This window comes from Protopterus annectens, chromosome 3.part0, assembly GCF_019279795.1.
Source record: "Protopterus annectens isolate FY-2018-M chromosome 3.part0, PAN1.0, whole genome shotgun sequence".
In the NCBI taxonomy this organism is placed as follows: Eukaryota; Metazoa; Chordata; order Ceratodontiformes; family Protopteridae; genus Protopterus; species Protopterus annectens.
In genome coordinates, this window is record NC_056731.1 from 1,523,352,293 (window position 1) to 1,523,373,374 (window position 21,082).

Sequence of the window (21,082 nt, forward strand, 5' to 3'; positions counted from 1 at the left end):
GGTTAGCTACCAAACGAGATCTGAGGTAGTTCCACCTTGCATCATGGGATATAGGGTTGCCTCGAGCTGGTAAAAGGAGTTCTCAAGCTAAAGCAAGTGCCGAGTCGGAGCCGAGGATCGGCTCCGAACCCCATCCAGCAAGAAAGAAGGCGAGAGAAGACAACTAACATGGAACGTTATGGTAGGTACATAACTTCTAATTTTGCTCCCTAGTGTTTGTACAAACCCTAAGAAAGTGTAATGAGACCATCCTGGAATACATTTCCCTTGATACAGATGTGGAATATTTCAATAATAACTTTCTCAGCTTTCTTAACAGGCTAGCACCTCATATAACAATTTGTTGTAAATCTAACTTTACACCATGACTCTCCAAAGACACGAGAACCATGTTAAAGGAAAGAAATAAGGCATGGCAGCTATGGTATTCCTATAAAACACATAATCAACTAGCATTCCATCACTTGGAAATAAAAATTAAACATCAGATTAACCTAGAGAAGAACTACTACAATAACTTACAGTTAAAGCACCAACATAACCCCCAAAAATTCTGGAGAGCTATTAAATTGATCCTTTTCCCAGGCCAAACAACTCTTCCTCCCCCAATATTCCAAATTCCTCTAGTACCATTGCAGAAGAATTTAACAAGTTATTCACAGAAAGTATATTGTCTCTCATTAACACCAAGAACCCTAACTCATCAACCACACCCAATTCTCCTAACCCAAATAGTACATAATTCTCCTTTCAGCCTTTATCCACAAAAACTATTGAAAACTACTAAAGAAACTCAAACCCCACCACAATTTTGTAGAAGACAGCCTACCTGCAGATCTAATGCAGAACTATACATTCCAAAGCTATGGAAAATTACATACATTATTCCCATACACAAGGGTGGCAACCCTACAGCTCTCCCAAATTATAGGCATGTTGCTATTTTACCCCTATATCTAAAATCCTTGAAAGATGTGTTCATGCTCAGCTTCTTCACTACCTCATTTCCAGTAACCTTCTTGCCAGCTCTCAACATGGTTTCAGACCCCACCACAGCATCACTACTGCACTCCTTAACTTTTCCAGTACTATCTATAAACTCCAGAATGAGGGAAAATTTGTTTCTGTGGTCTTCTTAGACATGTCCAAGGCCTTTGATACAGTCTCCTATCATAAACTGTTGAATGTTCTTTCTAACCTGAACCTACATCCATCTGCTGTCACGTGGTTCCAAAGTTAGCTAATAGAACGCCAACAAGCAGTTATATGGCAACATAACCTCTCCACCCTTCTCCCAGTCACACTAGGTTTGCCACAGGGTTCAGTTCTTGGCCCACTTCTGTTCAGCATGTTCATCAATGATCTAAACACTGCCAGCCCACTAGCAACTATTGTTCAATATGCAGATGACACTGCCCTTGTATGCCATGCTCCAACACTTTATCAACTCCAGGTAATCACACAAAAGTCCTGCTCTGAAATAGAATCTTGGCTATCAGAATCATAGCTCATACTTAACCCAAAAAAACAAACTCATGGTCTTCCAAACCTCCAGAGGCCCCCTTCCCACTACCACTTTCTTCATCACTACTAGTAACTGCACTGTAGTCACTCCTGACACACCAACCAAATTGCTAGGCATCACCCTTGACAACAACCTAAGATTTGACCTTCATGTCTCATAAACTATTAAGAAGGTTCACAAAAGAATGAGTAGTTTGCACAGGAACAAAACATTTCTAACCAATACCTCTAGGATAGCTATTGCCAGAACTCATCTTTTATCAGCTCTCCTATGTGCTTCTCCAATTCTTATTAATCTCAAAAAAAAAAAAAAAGTTTTAAAAGAAACTAGACCAATGTTACAATAAAACTGCCAGATTTGCTTCTTGCTCTCCAAATCATATGCATTAGTGCGACATACTGAAAAACTGTCTTGGCTAGAACTCCCACATCTTCTCTTGTCCAATCAGCTAACTATAGCTCATAATATTTTCTGTCACGCCAACAAAACACCTGCGCTACATAACATTCTCCAAGTCTATTCAACCAGCTGTTCACTTCGATCAACTAGTGCATTCTTACTACTGGTTACCAAATTAACAAATACTGCCGGAGACTCCTTATACTCATGTAGCACAACACTGGAACTCACTTCCATTAAACCTTAGAACTGCTACTAATTATAATGAGTTCAAACACTTGCTCAAAAACTTCTTTGCAGATTCTTGGCTTTGTACATGTACTACTCTTGGCTACTGCAGTTAAAAACCTTCTCTAGTATAAATCTCTCTGTAATATGTGCTATTAAATTATCAGCATGTCTTTTCTGAGTACCACAACTATCCTGCAGGTTTTTTGTTATATTCTAATCCTTCTGTTTTGTGCTTGTTATATTCTAATCCTTCTGTTTTGTGCCTGTTACTAATGATGTATATTGTAATGTATATACACAACAACTGTAATATCACTATGTATTTCTATTTGTGGAGCTTTTCTCCTAGGGCCTCTGCTGAAAATGGGTTTTTGTTTCACCCAGTCATATCCCGGTAAACAAGTGTTAAATAAATTAGTTGATAATTGCTTCAATAATTTCCTTTTATTAGCCGTGGGTAGAAGGTTTATTAAAATGCTGTAATAAGTAATCTCAAAAGGCATAGACAAAAGAGCAAAAATAAAATCCTTAACAGTTCAGTTCATTTGAATGTATTCAGTTATCGGGAGTCTCACTCAGCTTGTGATTGCATACTGAACCTCCCTCCCATTGTCAGGTGACATTGAATCAGTAAACTTGCTACTTCTGGTTTGGTGCAGGACTTGTCGCAGACAAAGCCACATGTGGTAAGAAATGAGGGCAGTTCCATGATATCTTCATTCAGCAGGCAGTTAGCTTTACTTTTTACTGTCTGTAATTGGCAATGCCTTAGAAAGTCTCCATTGCCAGTATTCTTTTATTGTCTGGCTAAGTGGGATGGTGCAAATCATATTGATCACTGCTGCAATAACTTTAGCTATATGGTTTATATCCTGCCAAGGAGATAACAGCAGGCCAGCTACCAAAACTTGAAGGCGTCTTCCATGTTCCTAAACTACCAGTCAGCTCAAGCTGAGCTGACTTAGGTTTGGGTGCAGAGCCCTTCAGAGCTTTCCTGCCATTGAATAGAGTGCTCCTCTGTAGAGTTGAGGCTTCATGGCTGGCCTGTGCTGTTCCTTTGCTGAGTTCTTAAGATCCCTTGGGGGGGGAAAAACTTTCCACATTAAAACATTGTTATTGTACTTCCTTTTTTAGGAAAGGTATTTTTAAGCTAGGAGTGTATGCTTTAACGGACTGTTACAAGAGTTTATTTTTAAACAGGAGCATTTGCCCCCTGTCAGTTTAAAATTTGTTTAAAGTAATTGGAAAAAAAATTTCTATGTAAAAAAAACTGTATTTATTTTATTTTGGGGGGCTGGCAGAATGGTTTAAAATGCGTTTTACTGTGAACAAGTGGCTCAAGACTTTAAATTTTTGCTGGCTTTTGCTGCTTGTTTTCTTCAGGAAAGAGGCACCATTTTCATCTTGACCATGGAACAATCTTCTGGTTCCGTGGTTGGTTGTTCTTCCAGCCACAAAAAGGAAAGGTAAAGCAAAAACCACCTTTGCCAGCATTGCAGGCTAGAAGTTTGCTTTCAACTGCAGGTGAGTGACTCTGCTGTAGCAATAGGTTGTTCTTCTGACTACTCCTCTTTTACTCCAGATCCTTCTGATGTAGCACCTACAGTCACTGTGGATGGGTGGTTGGCCACTTCCTTTGCAGCTGTTGGGGTCCCCTCAGTGGGCAAGGGAGAGCCACTCTTGTCATTCCTGGTAGAGGGAGTATTAGTATGTTTATCAGAATGTTGTACCCATCCCAGGAGAAGCTGCTGCTATTAACACTTTTTGACAGGAAAAATGCATCCAAAACTAGCAGAAAACCAAGTGCGTATCTACTGCTATCTTTTTAGACAGGAGTAGTTTACAGGGTCAAACTGATGGTTTCATTTCAGGTTATTGATACTTGTAAAAGGTGGTTTCTGGTAAAAAAAAAGCAGGATACCTCTTTTCCTGAAGAGATTCAGGATTTTGAATTTGGACAGGAAGATGTTATAGGGTTTTCTCCTGTTTTCCTGATTCATACTCTGACCTTATGCATTTGAGGCCTCATGGGATATATGCAGATCACACAGTTAAAAGTCTAGCTTTGCTAGATTTTTCTTTTTGTGTTTTTAACCAGTTGGTTATCTGTGTGACCTTTTTACTCTTTGTTTTAGTTTGTTAGTTGAGGGTTGGGTATGACAACCCTGTGTTTCCAAAGGTCAAACATTCCTCTTATGTTGTGCTTATGATGTCACAAGAAAGGCAGAAACATGCATATCCACAACTAAAGGGCTTTGGCTTTAATGGCCTGAAATTTTCCGTAAATAGACTTAAAAATGAAAGTAAAAGAAAAAGTCATGCACATTTAGAATTGCCATTTAGCTTATACATCTGATATCCTTAAAGGGTGATTTGCATATATCCCATGAGGCCTCTGATGCAAGAGGTTTAAGGTGTCACACAGAAGTCTAGTTTTTTGCTAGATTTTTTTCTTTTTGTGTTTTTTAACCAGTTGGTTATCTGTGTAACCTTTTTACTCTTTGTTTTAGTTTGATTCATAATCTGAGGAGAGCTCAGTTTCTGATTCTCTCTGTGGGAGTTATCTTTCTCTGAGACTATTAGTAGAAAGTGACAGTGTTTTCAATGGGGGAACACTGCGGTTTCTCAGTCCCTCAGAAAATACTGTGAGCTGACCTTCTCCCATTTCCCCAGTTCTGTCAAGTCTGTAGGGATGTGTGTGTTACTGCCTTCAGTTTTCCTGATAGTTTGACTGCTGCCCCTAAAAAGGCAGATAGAATGTATAAAGTTTCTCTCTCTAAGTTTTTATATACTGTTCACAATCCTGACCCATCAGCTATACATTTAGTTAATCCTACTTTTGCTGAACATTTGCTTAATTCCAATTCTACTCTACTCTTCCTGAGAAGAATGGGAAGATTATTGATAAGTATGGGAAAATGTGTATGCTTCTGTAACTTTGATTTTCAGAATTTTGGTTTAGGATCTTAGGATCATAGGAGTTTACTACGTTATTGACCTGGAGGTCATTTCAAGCCTAGCTGTTTCATCCAAATGTAATACCATAGATATGTAAGTTAGTACCCAGGATTGCATTTAGTAATGACTGCTCATGTCTAGGAGGGTTGTGGGTGCTGTCCCTGGTAAGAATTTACATTGCCCCATTTACACGTCCAGGTTCCTCTTGAACAGTGTCGTAGAGTTGCTCTGCTTCACATGAATTAGCCTATTCCAAAGACGTAGAAGTTGCCGGGAGACAAATCTCTCCCTGCAGCATGTCCTGTTCAACTCGCAGGCCATGTTTAGGTCTCTAGAACGAGTAGCTCTAGTCCCATTTGAGTTGCAGATATGCAGCAAGTTCATTACGTTAGGGTGTGAGATTGCTCTGTAATCCAGGCATAAGTCTCCCCTAAGAAGTCTGTACGATAGAGTATAATGACAGGGACTTTAGTCTGTCTGTGTACGGGCACATACTGGAGCCCCTTGATGATCTTTGTTAGAAACTTCTGAGGTCTGTCAAATTGCTGCAGGTGCTTTGTACAGGGCATTCCGAACGGGAAGTTATACTCAATTATGGGCCATATTAGTGCCAAGTACAGAGAGGTTATAACCTCCTTTGCTCTTGAGGCAATGCCTTTACAAATCAAGTGTGGTACGTAGAAAGCCTTCCTTACTACGGTCGACACATGGGCGAAGTTTAAGGTCACAGTCTACTTGTGATCCCAGATCCCTTACCATTTTGTGGGTACTTAGGGTATTGTTGATTTGATAGTGTGAAGGGACACTGTTTTTGCTGAAGGGAATGATGATGCATTTCTTTGCATTCAGTTTGAGACTGTGAGTAAGATACCAGTCCGTCTGAATGAGACCCTCCTGGAGTATACTAACATCATTTGGGGATTCAGTAATTGCACCCAGTTTGCAGTTGTCCGAAGTCTTGGTCAGCCATAATCCCTTAGTTTTGGCCTGAACTTCTGAGAAGTATATATCGAACAATAGGAGGCCCAGCACTGACACCTGTGGCACCCTACTGGTGATAGGTCTGCTGGTTGATGTGGAGTCACCCACTTTGATAGTGTGTGTCCAGTTTGTGAGCCACTTGGCAACCCATCTTACAGTAAAGGGTTTACATTCAGTTTGGTAAGTTTTATATAATGCCCGAGTGTGCGATTGTGTCAAAAGCCTTTGCCAAGTCATGGCATAATGTGTGCACAGATTTGCCCTCCTCAGTGGCCCTGATTGCATTTTCAAAGAAATCTACCAGATTTAACAGGCAGGCTCTACCCTTGACAAAGCCAAACTTCATTGGATCCAGTGTTTGCAGGTCACATATGTCTTTATTTATGAGGTCCATAATAATACGTTCCATGGCCTTACAGATGAGGCTGGTCAAGCTTATGGGTCTCTAATTCCCCAGGTCTGTTGCTAGGCCACCTTTGCGGAGGGAAGTAACTGTTGTTGTTCTCCATTGCACAGGAACAAAACCTGTGGGTTAGGCTGTGATTGAAAAGGGTACTTAAAGATGATGCTAGTTCATGTTTTAGCCTGTTTAGAAGACAGCCTGGGATGCCATATGGTTCTTGCTGGGTTTTTTTTGTTTTTTTTTTTGCCTTGGACAAAGCTTTAATGACCTGTTCTTCAGATATGTAGGGTTAGGGGGAGGGGTTGGGGGAAGGTTTGTGATAAGTTTGGATGGGGATAAGGGGGTGAAATTTTCACCAAATCTATCCATTAGCAGGTTTCCCGTCTCTGTGAGGTCAGTGTGTGTGTGATACCATTAGTCACTAGTTCTGCACATGCTTGGGTCCTACCTTTTATGCTTTGTATGTAACTGTAAAAGGCCTTATGGTTATCTTTGGCTGTGCTTGCTACATTTTTCTTAAGGAAGCCCTTAGAGGATTTGATATATTGTCTTATTTGCCTATTGAGGGTGAGGGGGGGGGGGTGCTTTTCCATTGCTAGGGCCTCGCCTTTGTTTTCTTGGACAGCAACTTTTTGCATTTATTGTAAAGTTTGTTGATGCTGAAAGTTCACCATGGCAGCTTCATTTACTTGGGATTCTGGCTTTGACTCTTTCTGGTACAGCTGAGTCTATACAGTTATGCAAGTGATTGTACAGGGCTTTAGTGTACTTACCACTTCCAGCATGGGGTGGTATTGGAATGCATTTATACCTTCACCTAGGAGAGTATAATTTGCCTTGGTGAAGTTTTTTTGTCTGATTTCACCCTTTGTGAGTTCTGGTATTAGTGCCAGCTCAAAGGTGACTAATTTGTGGTCAGATTTAACTAAAGAGGGTCTGACAATTGCGGCATTGCATCTGTTTGATATGTTAGTGAGGACCAGATCTAGTATGTTTGCTCCTTTTGTCAGGTTATGAACAATTTGCTCCAGGGCATTTGAGTTAAAAAAAATAAGTAAAAGTCAAGGAACTTTTGCACTAGCGAGTTAGGGCTAACGTAGGTTTCCCAGTTGATGGTGGGATAATTGAAATCCCCCATAACCAGAGTGTTTAGGAGTATTTGGATTTACTCCAGTTTGGTCAAGTAGGCTTCATGCACGTCATGATCCATGGAGGAGGATCTGTAACTGACTATGACTTGAATGGGGGTCTTACCCACAGCAACCTTGTTTTGCACTTTTTATTGCTGTAAACTAATCTGCACTGTTGTATTGCCTTACTGGGCCTTTTAAATCACTTTTGTTACTGCCTCACTTTTTGTAAAGCTTTTTTAGCTAGTTTCACTGTATGAAAGGTATTAGTTGGAAATTTTCTCTATTTGTTAAGCATCTGTTTGTTCTGTTTTTCTTGCCAAGGCATGTATCATATAACTGATTTGTTTGCAGGTAAAAGTATTCTCTAGAGTCTCCTTGCTCCTGTTTCTGTTTAAAACTTTCATTTAGTGTCTCACTGCTGTTTTCCTGCTGGGATAAACATTTCTGTAGTTTTTTCTGCCTAAAATAGTGTAGCTAGTATCAGTAGCATAGTTCGCTACCCTCCCTATTGTTGTCTCGATGTCCTTCAAGGATGCATCTGCAGTCCTTACAAATGGGTTGTCCTGTCGTCAGGCAGCCCTTCGGTCGGCCGGATTCCAAAGTCTGGGTCTGGCCTCGGCTGGTGTCGCACTTCACCCGACGTCATAGCTGCAGTTATTCGGGTATAAAGGCATCAGCCGACGCCATTTTCCTCAGTCTTTCTTGCCGCGTGGCACCCGAAGCAGAAGCTGTTCGCAAGTGCCGGTCGGTCAGATCCAGAGATTACTACTACCGAATACTACTTCGAAGACTTCTAAAAAGCTAAGTACCCCGTTGGGGACTCTTTCTTGCCTCAGCCGATGTCAGAGAAAGTGAATAACTGTTTATCTTGTGGGAAACAAATACCTCATAAAGATTTCCACTCCTACTGTATACATTGTTTAGGCCCAGACCACGACGTAGCAGCTTGTCTAGCCTGTGCTTCTTTTAACCGACGGACGCTTAGACGTCGGTCGGAGTTTGCTGAACAAATTTTCGGCTCTGATTTTGCATATATTATGCCGTCGGATCCTCCGGCAACACAAATTTCCAAAAAACGAAAAGAAAAGGACTGACACTCGCGGTCCGCGGTCTCGGCCGAAACCGCGATTAAGCAAACCGAGTGTCTCGGTTTCGGCCGAAACCGAGCAAGCGGTTCTTTCTCCAGCCGAAACCATGCCTTCTACCGAGGCCTCCTCTAACCTGGTAGAATCTGCTTCTGAAATCCAGCCTGCTGCTGCGGTTTCTCAGGAATTATCAGACACAATTCCCCTGGATATTTCAACCCCTGCACGTGGAGCTGCTAGGCCTCCTGCAGCCATGTCTATCAAGGCCTTTGCCAGGGCTAAAGCAGCCAAAGCTTTCAAAACTGTGCCTGCCAAACCCCCCTCACACAGGCCCAGCACTAGCTCTCATATGCTATCCTTGGCTGAGGATTTAATTTCTTTAATTCGTGGATCCCAGCCTCATCCAGACAGGTCCTCTCTCCCACCTCCAGAAAAGAGACCTAGAGCAGAGCCCCCTGAACCAGTATCCACTGATGGTTCCTCTGATGAATCAGAACATACAGACCTTCCTGAGGCTTCTTATTCTCCTTACGAAGACTCTGATGCTGAAGAGTCCATCCCTTCAGCCTCTCCACCTGAGGAATTTTTCTTTGGAGAAACCTTGCATGCTATGAGGGAACAATTTCAGTGGCAGGGCCAAGATTTCTCAGACTCCAGAAAAAGGCTTAGAACCTTTCTACATTTGCCACAACATAGGCCTTTAGCTATACCTCCAGTTCTTTCTGTAGTAGATGATGCATTTAATGATGCTTGCACTGCTCCTGATTCATTACCTCCGGCTCCTGCTAAGCCTGATAGGTTCTACAGGGTCCCGGACACTCATCACCATTTATACAAGGCTCCTTTTGCAGATCCAGAGACCATCGCCCAGGGCCCTAAAGCTGTAGCTGCTACTTCTACTAAAAACCCCCTCCCCTCTGAAAGGGAATCCAGGTCCTTAGAGAGATGGGGTAAAAAAGTTTACACTTCTGCTACCTTGTCAGCTAGGGCTTTAAACTGCCAATTTCACATGATACAATATCAAGAGTGTATGCTTGACCAGTTAACTAAAAAGATTTCCTCTGAAGAATCTTTAGATAAAAAATATGTTCAGGAAATGGTACATAACATACAGCAGGTTAGTAACCATTCTTTAAAATGTGGCTATGATGCACTGGAGGCTTCCTTTAGATCAGCCATGACTGGCACAGTTATCAGGAGACATGCATGGTTGAAAGAACAGGCATTACCAGACCATGTCAAATCAAAGCTTTTGGATGCACCCATGGACAAGGTCAATTTATTTGGTTCCCCTGCTCAGCAGGTGATAAAAAAGATGGAAGAGAAGGCGAAATCTGTACAAACGGTGAAAGATTTCTTACAGGTTCAACCTCCAAGGTTTAGCAGGAACTGGCCCTCCAAGAATTGGTCCTTTCCGGACTCCTCTAAGCCTCAGAGGGGCAGGAATAGGCGTTCAAGAGGCAGAAACCAATCCAGGGGTGCCTACAGGGACGCCAATGGCAAGGTAACAACCAGTGAGGCACGGACGCAGCCACCACCTCTACAACAACTCAATCACAGTGACTTGACAGTGGCACCGCCTACCAGGGAACAACTAGAAGCACCCTTAGGCGGAAAACTAACCTTATTCTCAAAAAACTGGCATTGCATCACAAGGGAAAAATGGATTTTGCAAACTATAGACCAAGGTTACAGGTTCCATTTCCATACTCTACCAGGGAAGAGAGGAATGCCAAACCTACCAGCTACTCAAAGGACAGAAGCTCTAAAACAAATATCTCAGCTATTAAGAATGAGAGCTGTGGAAAAGGTACCATCTATGGAGCAAGGAAAGGGATTTTACTCCAGACTCTTCCTGGTACCAAGAAAAGAAAACAAATGGAGACCCATTCTAGACCTGTCCGCTTTAAACACATTCCTTATTGTTCCAAAATTCAAAATGCTGACCCTACAGCAGCTTCTTCCCATGCTGGGCAAGGAGTCTTGGCTGGTAACTCTAGATCTCAAGGAGGCATACCTGCACGTCCCCATAAGACCAATTTGCAGAAGATACCTCAGATTTCTTGCAGGATCAGAGCATTATCAATTTTCAGCATTGCCCTTTGGCTTATCTACTGCGCCCAGAGTGTTCACAAAATGCCTGGCATCAGTAATTGCTCATTGCAGACTTCAGGGAATCCAAATTTATCCCTACCTGGACGACTGCCTGATTCAAGCGGACAACAAAAGCAAGCTAGCAGAAGACTTACAAAGAGTCATTTACCTGCTGCAAGCCTTGGGATATACAGTCAATATAAAAAAGTCAAGGCTGATTCCATCCCAAAGAATAACCTTTCTGGGTGCAGAGCTGGACACATCAAAACAAATGGCATTCCTAACTGCAGAAAAGAAAGAGCAACTACCTCTCTACTTCTTGGCATTAACAAAGCAGAACCACCTAACTGCAAGAAAAGTACTGCAAGCTCTAGGCTTCATGGCATCCTGCATAATTCTGGTCCCTCATGCCAGACTGCATATGAGAAAGCTACAGTGGTACCTAAGGAATTTGTGGTCCCAACACAAGCACAGCCTAGAAACCAAAATCCCAATAATCACATGCCTGAAACAAGAGTTCCTATGGTGGGTTCAGGCCTGCCAATCAAACACAGGGTTGCCCTTCTGCAACAGCCAACCAAGCCAAACCATCACGACAGATGCCTCAGACCTCGGTTGGGGGGCACACATGCAGGGCAAGTGCATACAAGGCTTATGGACTCAAGACCAGCTGCGCCTACACATAAATCTAAAGGAAATGCTGGCAGTAAAATTGGCAATCCAGTCATTCAGGCCATTTCTCCAAGAAGGTCAGTTGAGGATAAGGACAGACAACACCACAGTTATGTGGTACATCAACAAACAGGGAGGCACCCATTCATATCCTCTATGCCGGCTGGCACTGGACCTATGGGATGTGGCCCTGAGCTACAACATTCAGTTACAAGCAATCTTTGTACCGGGAAAAGAAAACATTCTAGCAGACATATTAAGCAGAACAACCACAGATGCCCACGAATGGATGCTTCATCCGGACATCTTCAAAGCCATCACAAGGAAATGGGGATTACCACAAATAGACTTGTTTGCATCCCCATTCAATCACCAGCTAAAGAAATTCTGCACAAGGATGTACCACCCACTTGCTTGGAAGGTGGACTCCCTATCCTTCAGTTGGAAAAACCTGACAGCATACGCATTTCCACCACTTCCTTTGATGCACAAGGTGCTTCTGAAGATCAAAGAGGACCGTCCAAGGATCATTCTGATAGCTCCAGACTGGCCCAGACAACATTGGTACCCATTGCTGAGGAGCATGTCTCGGGAACAAATATGGACACTACCCCTGATCCCATTACTGTTAACACAGAACAACTACAACATCGTGCATCCAAACCTGAAAACTCTGCAGCTAACTGCCTGGAACATTACATAACAGCAATTAACTCAAATTTATCCCAAAGGGTTAAGGACATAATCCTGGAGGCTCGCAGACCTTCAACAAGAAAGAATTATGCAGCAAAATGGAAAAGATATCTCATTTGGAGTACTGCAAAGGGAGAAGATGTGACTCTGGTAAACATGGCCAACATCTTGGAGTACTTGGCAGAGCTCTTCCACACAGGCCTGTCCTATTCTTCCATCAAGATACATGCATCAGCTATTTCAGCACAATACAGCTTGGATCCTCCTGTCTTCTCTCATCCCCTGCTCAGACAGTTTCTGAGAGGAATTAAAAATGTAAAACCTCCCAGGAAACCACCATTGCCAGCATGGGACTTGAACTTTGTCCTAGAAAAATTGACAGTTCCTCCTTTCGAGCCAGCAGCAACAGCAGAATTACAATACTTATCCTGGAAGACTGCTTTCCTGCTGGCAATAACTTCAGCAAGAAGGGTCTCTGAACTACAGGCATTAATGGCAGTGCAACCCTTCCTGATCTTCCATCAAGATAGAGTGTCCATGAGAACAAATCCTACATTTATGCCTAAGGTGGTATCCAGAGTGTCATTAAATCAGGCTATCCACCTACCTACATTCTTTCCAAACCCACAAAGCAGGGGAGAAAGACTTTTGCATACCTTGGATGTACACAGACAGTTACGCTACTACCTGGACAGGACTAAGTCCAATAGAAAAACTGACCAGCTTCTGGTAGCATATGCCACAGGAAAGGAAGGAAAACCAATTTCAAAACAGACAATCTCCAAATGGATAGGAAATTGCATTAGATTTTGTTACTCCTACCATGGAAAGAAAACTCCTGAGAACATCAGGCCTCACTCCACAAGGGCTACAGCCACTACCACAGCCTTCTTACGAGGAGTGGCTATCAAGGACATTATAGAGGCTGCTACTTGGACCTCCGTGCATACATTTGTCAAGCATTACAATTTACCTTTATACTCTAGATCCCGAGCAGGTTTTGCCACTGCTGTTTTGCAAGGGATCCTAGCTACACCATAATCTCTACTCTTTCCTCCCCCCTTGGTTTAGCTATGGTATTCTACCCATTTGTAAGGACTGCAGATGCATCCTTGAAGGACATAGTACAGTTTTGTACCTACCATAAATGTAGATGTCCAATAGGAATGCATCTGCAGTCAGGATTACCCACCCACCTTCCCCTCTGAGGTACTCCTAGGGTATTTGCCAGCCTACAGCTAGCTTGGGGGGGATCTATTATGGTGTATTTGTTTGTATATATGTACATACATGCTTATTTTTTGTGTTTGCTCTCTACTATTTGGAATCATTGGCATTTATCCAAATTTAGCCTTCCAAGAGGGCACCTGGCATCTGGGACAAGAAACACTGAGGAAAATGGCGTCGGTTGATGCCTTTATACCCGAATAACTGCAGCTATGACGTCGGGTGAAGTGCGACACCAGCCGAGGCCAGACCCAGACTTTGGAATCCGGCCGACCGAAGGGCTGCCTGACGACAGGACAACCCATTTGTAAGGACTGCAGATGCATTCCTATCGGACATCTACATTTATGGTAGGTACAAAACTGTACTTTCTTAAACCTGGTGGCTTTGCAGATGCCCGACCCTACAGTAAATTTGATCTGGGACTCTCCTCCCAGTCCAGTTTCCTTAGGTCATTCTACTTAATACAGAAAGAACATTTGAGAAGGCCAACCCCCATAGTTTCTTAACATTGAATTATCTTCTGTTCCTCCTTTCTCCCTTCCCACTCTACAAAAAAAAAAAAAAAAAAATTCAGCTGCTTTTACAGTATTTGTTTCCTCCTACTACTCTATTACTTCATCTTGCTTTTTCAGCTACTTGTTCTGTAAAGTATCCAATTGCATCTTTTCTGCTGCATTTATTACTGCTTGTTTTTGGCCTGTTTAAATTGTAAGCATTATTCTAAGCCTCTTAGTTTTGGTCTAAGCACTTAGGCTTTAAGCCTACCACGTAGCTCTCCCTGGCTTTTCTCCCTCAGATTCTGACAAATATTGGATGGACAGTTTCATATGGTTTCTCCTACCAGCCTGGTTGATATGGGCATCCAGTGACAGTGTAGTGACTGCCTCATGTACATGGACAACCATCTGTTATTACCACCCAGGAACACAATTTGTGAGAGATGCAGTTAGATTAAGAAGCTAGAGTCTATGCTCTCTCCCTCACAAGCCAGTACATCTGTCACTGAGAAGGTTATTAACGCAATCACTACACCTGAAACACCACCCTCAACTACACAACATGCACCCACATATGTGGAGGTTCTCAACAAAAACATACCCAAACAAAGGAGACCTCAGAGGCAAAAACACACGCGAATTCCACAACCCTCCACACCACATACCACGCCTAGTCCACACACCTGTGTGTCTCGGCCGCAAAGGCCTAACCATAAACCCAATATATTAGTCATAGGAAACTCCATCACACACACACTCAGGTCTGTCAGTAACAGGTACTGTTATGACTCTGTCATAGTCCATGTTGGGGTGAATGACTTGAGATGTACTTCCCTGGACTATATGAAGAGAGACGTGATTGAGCTCACTGAATATATGTCCCTAGCCTTAAGCAGCTTTGTACCTTCATCCAGAATGATGCCTCAATACAAACAGAAAATGAGTGACTTTAACAGCTAGATTAGTTTCTGGTGTCATTCCAGAGGGGATCCAGTATCTGGCAGCCTGGGATGATATGATTGACAGACCTCGATGCTTTGCTAGAGATGGCCTGCATCTGTCTCACTTGGGCTTTAGGCTTCTAGCAAAGGCTTTTGCCTCCCCACATAGAGCCTTTTTTAGGAAAAGTCCTGAGGTCGATAAAACCAACATAAAAACTTCAACAAAATGCAAATTAAAGGTCATGCTGCTAAACGCTAGAAGTCTAAACATGAAACTGCACTCATTGCAAGCATTCTTAACCCTGGAAGATGCTGACATTTGTGCAGTCGGAGAACCCTGGTTCAAAGTTGCAGAGAGCACCCCAGCCTTACCTGGTTACTCATCCTGTCATACATTCAGACCCCAAATGGTGGGCAGCAAAGCCAAAGGAGGTGGAGTTTCAATGTATATTAAAGATGCACACACCTCCAGGCTGGTCAAACAGTATGACACACAGGAGACACTCCAGTTGCAGTTAACCATTGACAAGACTCCTATTCAAATCATAGCTAGCTACAGGCCCCAAATTTGACTCAGGATGCCCACTCTACCTATCCGCACCTCTTTGAATCTATGAAGATTCAACACTTTACCTGGCAACTTTGACTACCAAACCATAGATTGGAAAAACTACTTATGCCAGAACACAAATGCCAAGAGATTCATTGATTTTATCAGGGCATATGCCTGGGAAAAGTTGGTCGATACCCCCACAAGAGATAATAATATCTTGGACTTGGTATTAACCAACATGAGTAACCACTATAGCACCCCTACAGAATCATCCTCCCTGGTAAGATCCAACCATAAAGCGGTCAATTTTGAAGTCAGCATCTCCCCTGACCCTCCCTCTAGCTAGGGTCAAACAAAAGAAACTTCTCCAAAGCTGATTACATCCTCCTGTGGATGGTATAAACAGCTTCACAGCCCCCCCCTCTGTTGGAACTGGCACCAATGTCCAAATCTACACCAAAGTACTATATGAGCACTTGTATAAATGCATGGAATCAGGAATACCTGACAGGACAAAATCATCCTCCACAAGGAAGAGTAAACCTGTCTGGTGGACATCTGCAGTAAATGAACTATATAACAAAAGGAAAACAATTGCTTTCCAGGACGAAGAAGGAGCAGGTGCCCAATTGTAAGCAATTTCTCCTTAGCCTGAACATGCAAATAAGAGCAGTAGTGAAATCCTCTAAAGCCAACTTCGAGTTCAGATTGGCCACATCTACTAAAAACAGTGGTAAGGCCTTCTTCCCATATGTCCGCAATCTCAGAGGAAGCACCCAGATCTGTTCAGAACTGGTGGTCAAGGATACCACTTACACAAATGCTGTAGATCTAGCCAACCTACTGGCTGACAGATTCAGTAAAAACTTCACCCCCTCTGTCTCCCCATTAGTAAATCAGGACATCCCCATTACCTGCCCCCCTCCCCTTATCTTTAGGGAACAGGTCATCACTGCTGTCTCAAAGGCAAAAAATACAGCCTCCATGGGACCCGATAACATCCCAGTACATGAACTTGCAGCACCATTAGGCACCTTGTTCAACCAAAGCCTGAGTACTGGCTTTGTCCTAGCCAAGTGGAGGACAGCCACATTCATCCCTTTACACAAAGGTATAGCATCCACTGATCTTGGAAATTATAGACCCATCAGCCTAATGAGCCTGATTTGCAAGGCCATGGAATTGGATGATCATGGACCTCATTAACAGGAACATTGGCAACCTCCAAACACTCGACCCTACACAGTTTGGCTTTGTCAAGGGGAGGTCGTGTCTGTTAAATCTGGTCAACTTGTTTGAGACGATCACCAAAGCCATGGATGAGGGGAAGACAGTGCACACCGCCTACTTTGACCTGGCCAAACCCTTCGACACTATTCCCCACTTGTGCGTAGTAGACAAACTCTCTCAACTAGGCATCAATCCATATGTTATCAGATGGGTAGCAAACTGACTTACTGATAGAACCCACCTAACCAAAATAGGGGAAGCCACCTCAAGCAGTAGACCCTTAATAAGCGGCGTACCCCAGGGATCAGACTTGGGGCCTCTGTTATTTGGGATATACTTCTGAGGTGCAGGCTAAAACCAGTGGCCTATGGCGGACCAAGTTTGCAGATGACTGCAAGCTGGGCGCAGTCATCAATTCCCCAAGTGATGTGGATATCCTCCAAGAGGGCTCACCCAAACAAATGACTGGTGCCAGAAATATGGCCTTAAGCTGAATGCCATAAAATGCATCATCTCCTTTGGGGAGAGTCATGTCCCCACATATTATCACATTAATAACAAAGTCCTAAGCACACAGTCAATCGTGAGGGATTTGGGCACCCAGTTTGATAGCAGCCTGACTTTTGACCACCATGTTGCTTCCGTTGTATCGAAAGGTTTCTACATGGCCCACCTCGTAAGTAATGGTATCTCATGCAGGGACAAGGAGGCCATAACATCCTTGTATTCTTGCCTTATAAGGCCAGTTATTGAGTACAATGCCCCTTTTGGCATGTACCTCACAAAACACATGCAGCAGCTGGGGAGACCCCACAGAGGTTCCTTATCAGAAGAATCCAGGGCCTCAAACATCTACCCTACAACAGATAGGCTAAAAGCCCTGTCCCTCTACTCAGTTTCATACAGACTCCTCAGAGGTGACCTCTGTCTGGCATACAAAGCAGTCTCGGACCCTGCCTTGATGTGACTGCTGAATATCCGCAAGTCAAGCTTCACTCGGGTAACTGCTCCAGGCTGGGGCCTAAATTTCTTTTTGGAAAACCTGACTTTAAATCCCTTTAAGCCTTCTGCTTTGGCATATCTGAAACACCTATCCTGGAATACAGCCTTTTTGACTGTAGTTGCTTCAGCCAGGGGGAGTTTCTGAGCCCCAGGTCTAGATGTGTTAATGACCTTTCCTCCTGTTTCACAAGGATAGTGTTACCTTACATATCAATTCCTCTTTCATCTCTAAAGTGATCACAGAAGTGGCAGTGTACGAAGCTGTCCATTTACCAGTATTTTTACACATCACCTCAAAACACTCCCTTGATGGGCACAAGCAACTGAGATGCTGTTTAGATGGAACTAAAGAATTTTGATTTTCAGAGCAACTCATTTTTATCATTTGCCGAGAACAAAAAAGGCTTGCTTGTATTTAAGTAGGCAGTTTCTAAATAGGTAATACATTGTGTTCATTATGGCCACAAGACACATGGGAACCTTTGCTAAATAAAGAAAGTTGACACTCTACAAGGGCCACAGCTACCACTATCACTTTTTTAAAAGGTGTTAGTACACTGGATATTTTTTTAGAGGCAGCCACAGGGTCCTCTTTCCATACATTTTCCAGACTTTATAAGTTAGACTTAGACCTCATCTTGAGGCCTGTGACAAGGTTTATCTGTGTCAACTTGAAAGACATCTTACCTTCATCTTACACTGGTTTACCTGCCCTCTCCCCCATCTGTAGTAACTGCCAATACTGGTGGTCTTCCAGAAGGCTTAAAGTAAGGCAGTGAACCACATGAAGAACACAGTACACTTGTATAATCAATTTACTATTGCTGTAGATGTTCTAGTGTTGTGACAGTCCTGACTCCCATCCACCATCTCTTCTAAATCTGGGGATCATTGAGCTCAGAGTGGGCTTGCGCCCCTTCTCCTTTTTACTCAAATCCTTGTCTGGACTTTTTATTGCTTCCTACACTCTTTGTTTAGGAGGCCTAGGAAGGTATTTTTCCAGGGCATTGCCAGAACACTAGGCATGTCCATTAGCATACTGTATTTTGGGCAGATGTCACCTTTATACCAAGTGCATTGGTATGTCCAAGGCAAAGGTGGTGATAGCCCAGCCAAGGGTTTTCAGCTCTGAATGTCTTAACATTTGGAATTTGCCTGCATTAGTGCTTACTAAGGTTATGACAGTATCGTTGACCACAGCTGAACATCTACAGTTATGGTAACTTGATTAAACTGCTGCGCTTTTTACCCCACCCACCTGCTTTTATATACTACAAAGGCAAAGTACATTAACTCTAGGAAGGCCTTTCTTTTTGGTTATTGGTAGAGGAGGAAGCGTTCAGTAAAGTTGTCCCTGTATGGAGTGGCTGTTCATCTGCTCATTTTATAAATGCTCATAACCTCTTCAATTTTGAATTAGACTTGAAGACTCTCTGAAATTTTGCAGATGTAGGTGTGCTTATTAAGATAATTGCTAATTGTCATGCTGATCATGTCTCACTTTTCTTGCATAGTAATAGTTCTATAATTTGTTTGGCATTATCTTTTGTAGTTTGCAAGTACTGTTTGCAAGTATATAGATTTTTTTGTACTGCCCTTTTATGCCTTACAGTGTCATTTGTCTCCTTTGGAGGGGACATTGTTTTTCATTTGCTTAATTTGTATATGTGAACATACTTGCTTGTACTTTGTGTCAGTCTTTTGGCCTAGGTGTGCTTGAAAAGTCTGTCAGAAGCAGCTCAACCTGTGACAGTCACTCAGTGAAATAAATTGCAGGGTATGGTACCTGGGTGGCGGTCTGGACATTTTGAAGCATCATTGTCTGGGGCCATGCAGAAGAATATTTTGAGTGGTTATCACTTTCACTGTAGTGTGCTGCCATCGACGTTTTCTTTAATACTCATAAGTTGCCATATATACTCTTCTGTGCCCAAGCTATTTGCCAAAGTGTTGGCAGTTAAGGGTCAAATGGTTGCATGCAAAGCAGTCTCCATTGCAAGTTTTAACTTGGATATCTGGCTGTTGATGGCCCTTTAAAGAGACTTTTTCTTTGACTCTTGAATGTTTTTGCTACAGTTGCAGTCCTTCTGGGGATGAAACAGGCAAAGGGGGGGGGTCTCGATGGTTGTCTTACCTGTGGCCATAAACAAGATCATTACTCTCTCAGCAGTTTACTCCTAGTGAAACAAAGTTCCTGTTGGGATTATTTAAGCTGCTTCTCCAGTCTTCTTGAACTACAGATTCAGAAACTATGTTTAAATTGGGTCTTCTGGAAACTAAGCACTCTGCAACAAAATCCTCACCTTTTCTACAACCAGACAGGGAGAAGTTTGAGATGGAGATGTTCTCCATCCTGTGGTAGTGGAGGTTTCCTGTGCTCCTCCCTACTGTTTCTGCTAATCCACACCTGACTGCACAGTTCAAGGAAGAATGACCAAAACTAATTCTTATCATTCCATGGTGGCCAAGAATTGTGTGGTTTCAGGTTCTCAGACCCTTGGTGATGCAGGTGACCTTCATGCTACCAGTCACTGGGGTTTCCATGTGGCTGGATGAAGAATCAGCTGTGTCCTAAGGCCAGGCTTCTGCTGTGCCATACGGTCTGATTTTTAATTTGCCTCCTGCAACTGTGAGAAATGATTGAAATTGCCAAGGATGCTTTCCACCTCAAAGATTTTACTCTTCTAAATGGAGGAACTTTTCTAGTTGAACAGATTGTCACCTGAAACTACACAGTTCAATTAGCCTTACATGTCATCCTCCTATACCTCTGCCTTTAAGGCCTCATTTATTCCTTGGACTTGTGTTAGTTATTTCCCGACTTCTCCTTGCAGCTACTTAAACGAATGTTGCATCTTTGCCCTCCATTGAAGAGCCTTTTTTCCTCTGTGAGATCTATATGTCATGATTGACTTGCTTGCCTGTCATTTGTTTGAACCCCGTGAATTTATGAGGTCTATATCAAAAGACCGAAGAGGTGTTTCAGCGAACACTTCTTGGTTGACACGTAATGAGCGAACACACTAAAGCGCGAATGCTCAAAATAGCAGTTTCTTTCCCTGGGAAAGAAACCGCTAGCACAAACACACACACACACACTAAAACATAACTTGGGGGGGGCTGTGCCCCCCACACCCCCCTAACTAAATATACCAACTCCGAGATCGCACTACAGCGAGGAAAGGTGCGAACGCACGGGGATGGCCAAGTGATTTCTTTCCCAGGGAAAGAAATCGCTGTTTTGAGCATTTGCGCTTTAGTGTGTTCACTTATTACGTGTCGACCAAGAGGTGTTCGCTGAACCACCTCTTCAGTCTTTTAATATAGACCCGAATTTAGGTATTGAAGCTGCTATTTTGAAAAACTCAGTTTCTGGTAGCTGTCCCTTCTGCTTTCAAGATCTCTGAGCCCAGCTATCTTGAGTTAGAAGCCACATCTAGTCTTGTCCAATAATT

At 42.9% G+C, this 21,082-nt stretch overlaps 1 protein-coding gene across 1 annotated transcript in view; it reads left to right on the forward strand.

Moving 5' to 3' along the window:
* Positions 1–21,082, forward strand: part of SMCHD1 (structural maintenance of chromosomes flexible hinge domain containing 1) — a 3,546,415-nt gene that overhangs the window by 2,226,153 nt on the left and 1,299,180 nt on the right. The window lies entirely within an intron of this gene.